At 40.8% G+C, this 9,739-nt stretch overlaps 1 long non-coding RNA gene across 1 annotated transcript; it reads right to left on the reverse strand.

Annotated features, from left to right (window-relative positions):
* Positions 1 to 2,147: 2,147 nt before the first annotated feature.
* On the reverse strand, positions 2,148 to 9,045 carry LOC147148106 (uncharacterized). The gene is made up of 3 exons (XR_015086524.1): positions 8,858 to 9,045; positions 7,368 to 8,531; positions 2,148 to 2,328 (listed from the first exon to the last, which is right to left on the reverse strand). It is a non-coding gene; the product is annotated as an uncharacterized LOC147148106 (long non-coding RNA).
* Positions 9,046 to 9,739: the final 694 nt, after the last annotated feature.

Raw genomic sequence — 9,739 nt, forward strand, 5'->3', positions numbered from 1 at the left:
CTTTTGTTTTGAAGGCGTGAAGGAGGGGAAGTGTGGAAAATAAATAAGTAACTTGTTGAATGCTTGTTGATTGTCATCTGTTGGAACCAAATAATTATACAATACGACAAAACCAACCCCAGGGCTCGCAATGGAAGTAAGCACACTGTAAGAATAATAATGCATTTTATATTTATGTGTTTATCATTACGGCTCCGGCCTCCCTGTGTGGAGTTTGCATGTTCTCCCCGTGCCTGCGTGGGTTTTCTCCGGGCACTCCGGTTTCCTCCCACATTCCAAAAACATGCATGGTAAGTTGATTGGATACTCTAAATTGGCCCTAGGTGTGATTGTGAGTGCGGATGTTTGTCTCTGTGTGCCCTGCGATTGGCTGGCAACCAGTTCAGGGTGTCCCCCGCCTACTGCCCAAAGACAGCTGGGATAGGCTCCAGCACACCCCGCGACCCTTGTGAGGAGAAGCGGTACAGATAATGGATGGATGGATGGATGTTTATCATTAGGCCGACTTGCTTGGTGTGCTTTGCTTTCACATATGTATGTTAATTGCTCACACACACACACACACACACATAGACAAAACAAGTTCATAGTGTTCCAGCTGCTTTCGCTCCCCTTTCCCTTAGAGCTGGAACACCTTTGCTATCAGGGACACCGAAGAAAAATAAAAAGAGAGGGGGCGCAGGAGCCGGGCAGAGGGTTTTAGGAACTGTAATCGTACACTTCCCTGCGCTCTACTTGCAAGTAAAAAGACAATATTGTTGTAGAGTGTCTTCTCTCCTCATTGTGTGCATTGTTTATGAATGTCTCACTTGGTGTGAACCTGACATTAAATTGGTCCTTCGAGCTGGATCCCTATATGCCGGAAGGTTTCCAGCTGTCGAGTCAACCTCCAGGTAAAGTCCGTGGCCACGGCTGTAAGACCCTTTGTGGGACTGGTCTTTGGCTCCACTTCTGGGAACTGAAGGCTGACAGGAAGCCGGAGAAGTGAAGACATCTCTGGGTGAGTAGGAAACGCACGACACTCATGGATGAGTGAATTGCGCGCTGGTAAAAAAACCTTGACAATACTAGTCCCTGGTCAAGTAGTAAGACAGAGTGAGTCTATAAAACTGTGGGACAGAGTAAGTCTATAAAACTGTAAGACAGAGTTAGTCTATAAGACTGTGAGACAGAGTAAGTCTTTAAAACTGTGTAAGCCTTGAGAATACTAGTCAATGTCAAGGTAAAAGACAGAGTAAGTCTATAAAACTGTAAGGGCAACGGTGTCCTGTAGGTACTTAAACTCCGTGAAAAACGCTGCTAAAAGTGTGACTGTGTAAACTGTGTGAGTGAATGTAAACAGGATTGTAAGTGACAATTTTGTGTGGACGCAATAGGCAAGAATCCTCCGCCACTTGTGGTAGAAGCTTGAGGATTGCCACACACTGGGTTGATTGTCACCCTGTTTTAGGGTAAAAGTCAGTATAGGACACCCTAGGTGTCATAAAACTGACTCTAGGAAAAAAAAAAAAAAAAAAAAAAATGGGGAAAGTTAATAAAATCGGTGATAAAAGTGATCCTAAACAAAACCTCGCATGCAAAGATTGGACATTTGTGGAGCGTCACTGTCCTTCCAAAATACAACACTTAAACCTTTGGAAAACAAAATATGACTTTGCTGGCCAGCTTAAAAAAAGAAAAAACATTAATAATAATAATAATAATAAAGGATGGCGAAGGCCTGTGTACACTTGAATTCTGGGTGTGTATGTTTGGGCAAATCGGTTGCGAAACCCTGTGTGAAGTGTGTAAGTGAACAGAGTGGTTGCGAATTAAAATACCACTAGGTATTTTATTCCATATAATTAGTATAGTATAATTAGTAGTATATGTAGTAGGATAATGAACAGCAGACTGGTGTGGATGCAGAAGCAAGAATTCTCCACCTGAAAAGGTTGTAGTGAGAATGACCACAACAGGAAATTTGAATTGCTGTCCTACTGATAAAAATCCAGTTTTTAGAACACCCTAGGTGTTAGCAAACTGGACCAAATTGTCTATACAATGGGGGAAATGGGTGGTAAATTTAAATAATAAAAAGCAATGAAAGGATTGGAAATCTGTTGAAAAACAGGATCCTGACAAGATCCAAGATTTAGACACATCGATAGCTGAACACGTTTTTAATGGTTAAGTTAATTACACAGAAAGTAGCCGCGTTACAGGAGTCAATCATATAGCAGAAGCGTTTGACAGGCAAAAAGTAAGAAACGAAGGTAATGTGCCTTGAGCGGCGGCGCAGACATCAGGGAGGGGCACCTGGGCCCTCTGCTCTTCTATTGTCCGACCCTGCGAAAAGGCGGAACAATTCTTGTTAATTATTATAACATTTGGCTGAAGAGCACAAAGTAAGCAAAAATAAACTACGGATGTAGAAACAACAAGTCAAATATTTGGGATGCAATCTTAGTGTTGGAAGTATAATTGTAGTGGGGAATAGAAAAACAAAAACAAAATGCAATTCTCCAGGCTCCAAAACATCAAACGAAGGGGTGGATGATGTCATTTTTTAGGTCTAACAAATTGTTGCTGAATCTGGGTTCCAAATTATGCAGGAATCATTGGTGAAAAAATTTAATAGTGAAGAGCTCAAATGACATCACCTTTAAGGTAGACCAATGAACCAGGAAATTTTTTTGTGAAATAAAGCAAATTTTAGTGTTAAGCACAGCATTATCTTAAATTATGGCGACCCCTTATTCAGTTGATAGATTGTAAAGGTAATTTTTCGACCTCAGTTTTGGTGCGGCAAGATAGAGACAAAATGAAACAAATTCTTTCGAATTGGACGGTGCATTGCCGCATTGTGGAAGAGCAGTTATTGCAGCATCCATTGCTGTACAAACAAATGCAGCAATGGATGGGTGCCTCGGTTTCCAGTTGTTTTTTAAGTGCAACCATAGTTTTGTTCCATCCCCTAATTTTGAGAGTGCCACGTGCAGTCTCTGCATTGTTTTAACGAACAACCATGATCTTTTTATCACTAGCAAGACATTTACCTTGTATGTATTGAGACAACATCTAACTAAAGAGACGCACGACGTTAAACACAGCCACATTGTTACTACTTCCTGAGGATGGAGGAAGACATGATTGCCTCACTGTAAACACAAACATTCATATTACTCAAAAGTATTGTGTTGAACTAACTCACTGTTTGATCATTTGTTCTAAACACTTGTAGTGTATTTTCTTTTGTTGAGCAGGGTCAGTCGAAGCGTTTGTCCGGAGCAAACGCAAGGCCAGGCTGAGTTGATGATGAAAAGACTTCTCTGACAATTCAGTCGACTGGGAACAAGATTTTATTGATAACAATACAGCTGATGCCAAAAGAAGTTGCTCTCCGAGTTGCTGTGGCGCGCCCTCCTCCCGTCTCGTGTCTCTCTTCTTATGGGTAGCAGGATGAATATTCAAACTTGATTATTACGTATGCATTAGGTGCCCTTGAATAGCTAATTCTTTTGTCTATTTCCCGCCTAACACCTTCCAGACCCCCTGGGCAGCGAGATGCCTAACCCCCTCGGATGCCCCAGACAGAGAGGTGCCACAAAGTTTGCTACTCCTAACACCCCCTAAGTTTGATTACCTTGAGACTATTCAACTTCAGTCAAGAAAAACAAAGGAGATCTTATCCAGATGTCCCCTACCTAATGACGTCCTGTCTCCGCCTTAGCAGACCAGTGTACTGCTGATCCCTTAGATCTCATGCGTGCCCACTTCTCACTTAACACAGGCGTAACTGAAGTCTAACTGCACTATTCTATATTAAAATATACCTCACACTCATTTTAATTAAGTTGTTAGTAATTCCTGACGATTAAATTAATTTACTCAGTTGTCTTGAGTTTACATGTCTTAAACAAATTAAATATTTAGAACTTCTGGATTTTTTTTTATGGTGAAATGCTATCTATCCCTTTGGAACTTTACATTTTTATTGTTTTCCTGTTACAAAAACATTTATTGCATGCAATAGCTATACCGGTTTTTAAATATAAAATCCATCCATCCATTCATTATCAGGACGTAAATGAGGTACACTGTGTGAAGCACTTTGATTACCAAAGGTAGATGCGTGCTACAAGTGTTCGCCCTTGTAACCATTTAGCACTAAAAAACTCAAAATAAGTTGGTGGTAGTACTGTGCACTCAGAATTGATAGCTTGTTTATGTAACACTTCTGGAGGAGGAAAACGGCGATTCAGACTCGCGGATTATCCCTCCTTCACTCAGTTCTTGTAAATGCTGGCGTACAGCATCTATGTCTTGTGGTCGTATTGGACAAGGTCTATGTTTGAAGGGAGTTTCATCACTTAGTTTGATTTGGTGCTTGACTTTGTTAGTGCAACCGAAATCTGTATCATGTAGTGAGAATACTTCGGGCATAGCACTCAACTTCTGTATGATTCGCTCCTTCCACTCGGCAGGAACTGGGGAATCAGAAAAATTTAGATTGAGCTTTGTAGGCCTCAAGTTGGATTTCTGCTTGGTTTTCACTACCTCTTGCACAGCATGGATTTCTGCAATGACACTTTTCGCAGGAATAAATATGTCATGTTCACTTTCATTACGTAGGACAACTGCAATCTTCTGTGAGTGGTTTTCAGGAAGGGTGAGTAAACAATTGGTAACAACAACTCCACCAGGCAAGGAGGATGAAGAGGGAGACTCAACCACTACCCACTTCCCTGGAGTTTTGGTGTTTACATGAACGACTCCCTCCAGGACTTGACTTTTTCCAGCAGGAAGGATTTCTGGCTCTTTTCCCGACAGAGTGACAAGACCAATATTGCCATCATCTTTCATTTTGTGCCTCTGTTGCAACACGCTCAGTCCCACTCGGTATCCATGTGGGAGGAGACTGAGATCTGTGTCTGTCAAAAGTAGACTTTCGAAGAGAGGGTCAAGTGTGTTAGTGCCAATCAAGAGAGAAGACTGGACATTAGAGCGTGTGTCTGGAACAATTAATGCAAGAGAGGACACAGTGAGTTCAGTTCCAAAACAATCCTTTGGGAAGGTAATATCAACACCAATATAACCATTGGATATTTTCACAGTAGCAGATCGGTTGTGCAGAAACCTCTCTTTGGGTTTACGTGATTGTTCAGTGGGACTAGTCTCAGTTTCAGCACTCATTTGTCCCGCCATGAGTGCTACTTTTAGTTTAAAGGCTGGGTCTGACTGTTTTGCTTATCCCAAAGTGACTGTTTCTCTCTCAGTTGTTTTCTTTTATCCGCAACTAAGGATGGATTTGGCTCATTGGTACATGAGGAAACGATGTGACCATCTTCGCCGCACTGGAAGCAGTACCAAGGCTTTGGCCTTTTTTTCGCAGCTTGAGGTGACAAGGGAATTTGCTCAAGTACGTTATGTTCAGGTTTCATCTTTGTATTATCTGTCGGTGGATTATGTCTTTTCTTACGGCTTTGCGGCTTCATCTTGGTGATATGGCTCTGGAGTTCGGTGATTTGTGCTCTTAATTGTGTAACCATGTCGGTTTGAGGAACTTCCACTGGGTGTTCTTTGGGAGGTTTCAATCTTGTCAGTTGACTTTGTAGCTGGATTATTTGTGTTTGCATCTCAGCGAGATCAGTTTGCATCGTGGGATTTGAGATGCTAGCATTGGCAGAAATAGCTTGAGATCCTACTTTTGGTCTGGAAACAGCTAAATGTTTCTTCATCCGACTTTCCTTTGCAATGTGCTTGTCTTCTTCTACTCTCAAATGTAGCAGTAGCTTAGCGAATGTAGGTGGTTTATCTTTAATTTTTTCAAGCTGAAGATCTGCTAACAGGGCATTATCCCAACATCCACGACAGAATTGACAAAGAAGGTGTCGGTCAGCTTCACTGGCAACTACACCACCTCTGTTCAAAGCTTTGGAGAGAGCTGTTTGCAAACGGTGGAGATAGTGTGAGGGCTTTTCACCTGGGTCCTGAAGTGTGTTGAGGAATTTGGCAAAAAGCTCATCGCCATCTTCTACTGTGCCAAAAGCTGAGTTCAGCAATTCAAGATAAGCTGATGGTAAGGCGTTTGGTCCAAGAGGTTTCACCACATTTGCAGCTGGAAACACAAGACTGTCTAAGATCTTGCGTGAACGGTGCAAATCGGATAGATCAGGATCTTGAAGTATGAGCTCAACACTGTGGCGCCATGTATCAAAATCAACCTCATGACTAGGAATAGGTATTTTACCTGAAAACTGTCTGAGGCGGAAAGACGAACTCATCTGTGAGACAGGAGCTTCACTATGTGCTCTACAACAACTTTTTGCACCTCCGGATGAGTTAAAAAGGTTATTGGTATATCAGATGGAAGATCAGCTTGTGGATGGTTGACTGACCCAAGAGGATTTCACTTTGGAGTTGGTCATTGACTTGTGTTGGTCTATCAGCAGTTGTTGTTGGTTCACTTTGCCTCTCTGAAATAGAGCTCAAACTTTCAGGTGTTTCTGGGTTGCTTGCAACTGACTGTCCACATTTAGAAAGGTGCTCATGCAAAACAGCTTCGAAAGGTTTTCCGCTTATCTTGGCAATTTTCTGCAGTTCTCTGAAAAAACTGTGGGTTGCGCTGTTTGTAACAGCTGATATATACTCAGTTGACAGAGCTCTTATTTGGTAGGTGACTTCGTTCGAGCACTCAAGTGTGTAGGGCAATAAGGGTTCAAGAGCTGTCAAGGCAGCTCCACCCTCATACTCCACAATGGCACTGTTGTGGTAGGGAGACTGTGGTTCATCTATTTTTAGTGTTCTAGCAATTCTCCCATACCTGTTCAGGAAGTCAGTTAATTCTTCATCAACGTCTGTGTCAGTGATCCCACTAATTATAACTGAGTTTGGGGCTTTAACATTTTCTTTATCAACTATTTCCATTTTTTTTCTCCGGCTTGGCCTATTTGAATGTCCGGGTCAAGGAAAATATTTGGTATATTCACTACTCCTGGCTGGCTCGCCACTTCTGTAACACTTCTGGAGTGACTACAGTTAAATAGATCAATGGACCAGAACTAAGTTCGACTATTTGAAGTAGTAGTAATTAATATAAACCAATTGAATGACCACAGACCAAGAATAAGTTTAAACTGCCGGCTTCTTTTAGTTGAATTCAAACATATTGACATACAAATGACACACAAAATTGACACATAATGGACATACGATTTACATAAAACTGTAAGGAAAATATATTCCCTCTGCTTTCAAGTAATATTTTTGGTTGTTTATCCCTTTTCTTTAAACCTATTATCTAGTTTTGAAAATACAGTTCTCAACCCGGGTTGTTATTTTAATAAATTCTAATTTTACGTTTAAATCTATTTATGTGACCCTACCTTTGGCTCTGTCCTGGGCTGCTCCCTGGACTCTGTGGACTCGGTGGGGGACAGGAGGATGTTGGCCAAGCTGTCATCAATGCTGGGCAACCCGGACCACCCCCTCCAGGGCACCCTAACAGCACTCCATAGCACCTTCAGTGACAGACTGTTACACCCTCGCTGTGCAAAGGAGAGATTCCGCCGTTCCTTCTTGCCTGCTGCTGTCAGACTCTTTAACAAGAACATTGTGTAGTCTCTACAAACTGGCGGTCATTAGTGCAATTGTGCAGTCCTGCACCTGAGCTCGTATCGTGCAATACCCAATATTCCCCACTACTGTAATACCGTGCAATACTCAACATTCCCCACTACTGTTAGTCTAGTTTTATTTTTATCCAATGCTGTTCCTTACATTTCACTACAGCACTGCAGCACTGTCACTTAGAGTATTTTTTCCTCTGTACTATGTACAGGCCGAAATGAGTGTTCCTCATATTTTTTATGTAGATGTAGGTTGGTGTGTATACACATGTGTATATACACATGTTACTGCGTATATCTACATAGGTTTGATTCTAAATGTTTGCCGTCAATGTTATACATTAATGGCCACATTATGCCGCCGCCCCTGTGTGACCTATATCTTTGCTACTGTAACAACGAAAATTTCCCCACTGTGGGATCAATAAAGGCATTCTTATCTTATCTTATCTTTTGAATAAAGTTCAGTAAAGGCAGGTATCTTGTTCAAATCACTTAAGTCCACCTTTAAATCTCAACCATTTCTGCTTTGTTGCTTAAACCAATCAACAATTCAATAACACCATTACAGCATCATTATGTATGGTTGACAAAAAAATAAAAGTGACACAATATACAAACTCAAAACAATTCAGCAAAAGACTGAACTAATCAAAGTATTCAAATGTCTCTGGTTCAATCATTCATGTTCTTCTGAATGTCCGAATGGTCAATCCTGAGTTTAGAGTCCACTGCGGTGTAGCAGAGAAAACAACAGATAGATCCTACCAGGTCCGATGGATATTAAAACGTCCCGCAATTGCTCTCCGCTCCTGCGTGAGACAGTTCAAGGGGTTCGTGGGTGGCTCGCCATCTTGCGTCTCGCACAAAGAATCCAACTCCGTTAAGAGTTCAGACGTTTCTGAATCAAACCTTAGTGGCCTATCATAACAACAAAATAATATGCATAAATAACCAAATTAGTACACCGGGTAACTTCAATAAGAAGTTAAAGTCCGTTTACTGTCGAATGAAACGAATACAAATAAAATGACGCAGTTTCAATAATGGAGGTGGCAGGTGGAAAAAAACATCGCAGAGACATTGTATCACGACCCGCATTCTATTAGGCACCAATTCACCGTTTACAGCCATCATTTTAACATAAAACAACAAATTCGACATCTTAGCTTCTTTTTTCATCAATTGACCAATACAATATTATAAAATGTTCGTTGCATAAAAGAAAATACAAGTCTTAAACTCACCAAGTCCCGTTCAGTAATTAGTACAACACCATTGTAGAACAGGTTGTAAAAAATACAAAAAATAAGTCTTTCTCCGTACAAAAATAGCATTCGATAGCTCGGTTTCCTTCTATTTTTTCCTTTTTTCGTTTAGCAGCAGCTCCGCGAGGACTTACTGCACCTTCGTCGTTTTCAGAAAGAACGAGGAGAAAAAAGAAAATATAAAGTGCGCATTTCTGGTCACATGCGTCACGACGTTAAGTCGCTACGTGTCCTTCAAAATAAAAGTTTTGATAAATAGTTTAATCATTTTATACAAATACATTAATAAATTAATGAATTTGCACGGTTTTCAACCTTGTAACATACTTTTAAGATATGTTTATCTATTTAGTATTTACATTGCATGTATTTCCTTAACGACTGTTTTTATTAACAGGCTCTTATTTTATGACACTATGTTAACCTGGGTTACATTTACACGTAAAGAGTTCAGTTTATAAAAGATAAGATAAGATAAGATAAAATAAAACACTAGTGCGGCATTAGCAGGTGTCATCTGTGTATGGCCAAACAGATTGCTTATTTTACCTAAATATCCATACGAATGGGCTGCTGTGTTGAATGGAAAACTATTGTTTCGTCATTATAGATGCTTTTTCAAAATGGCTAGAACTATTCCCTATACCAAACATTCAGACGCGTTGACGGTGGCAAAAGCACTTTGCAGGGATATCATCCCCAGATATGGCATTTCTAAAAAACGTACCATGATGGTGGTACCCGTTTTGTTGACCAAATTGTGGAGAAAATAGGAGTGATGGTTCACATTGATCTGAGACTCTTGGTGCTTACCACCCTTGAAGTGCTAGATTGGTGGGAATAATTAATGGGACAGCAGAA

Source organism: Filicampus tigris, chromosome 4, assembly GCF_054856515.1.
Source record: "Filicampus tigris isolate MCC_2025a chromosome 4, RoL_Ftig_1.0, whole genome shotgun sequence".
NCBI lineage: Eukaryota > Metazoa > Chordata > Actinopteri > Syngnathiformes > Syngnathidae > Filicampus > Filicampus tigris.